A 596-nucleotide genomic window follows, 5' to 3' on the forward strand; every position below is an offset into this window, starting at 1 on the left:
CGGGAGGGCCAGAAGGGAGGCGCTTGGCTTTCAGAGGAGGCTCCGGCGCCCGGCGGTGCCACCGGGAGCCAACAGGGCCCTTCCCGAAGCGGTTGCTCACGTGCCCCTTTCCGTAGGTTATAGTTTAGCTGACGCTTCTCAGCAGCGTTAGCCGGGGCTCCGCACTGCAGCGCGGGCAGCGTGGCGGAGCTCTCCAGGAGAACGGGAGAGCCCAGGGATGATCCGGAGGCACCGCGCACGCAGCTGGAGCGCTGGGCGCACCAGGGACGCGGCGGGAGCCCTGCGGCCGCATCCGCTGCGGGAGCGCGAGGAGCTGGCGCGGCTGCTTCCCCGCTGCCCGCGGGAGCTCGGCAGAGCAGCTGCTCTCGCTGCGTTCCTGCTCCAAGGAGCCGTCCCTTCTGAGAGGGCGGCGCGGCAGCAAAACGCCCAGGAGGGGATACTGCATCCTGCTGAACCCAATGCGCCTGCTGCATCCTGAAGAGGAGACGGGGACTCCTCCATGACAAAGGAAACAACGTTCTTGGTGATCTGCTGACAGATGCAGCTGGTGCATGGCTCTCATGGAGGACATTCTTCCCATTTGCAGGGAAAAGCAG

Source organism: Tinamus guttatus, unplaced genomic scaffold, assembly GCF_059628265.1.
Source record: "Tinamus guttatus ecotype Peru unplaced genomic scaffold, ASM5962826v1 Tinamus_guttatus_pri_ptg000599l, whole genome shotgun sequence".
Taxonomy (NCBI): domain Eukaryota; kingdom Metazoa; phylum Chordata; class Aves; order Tinamiformes; family Tinamidae; genus Tinamus; species Tinamus guttatus.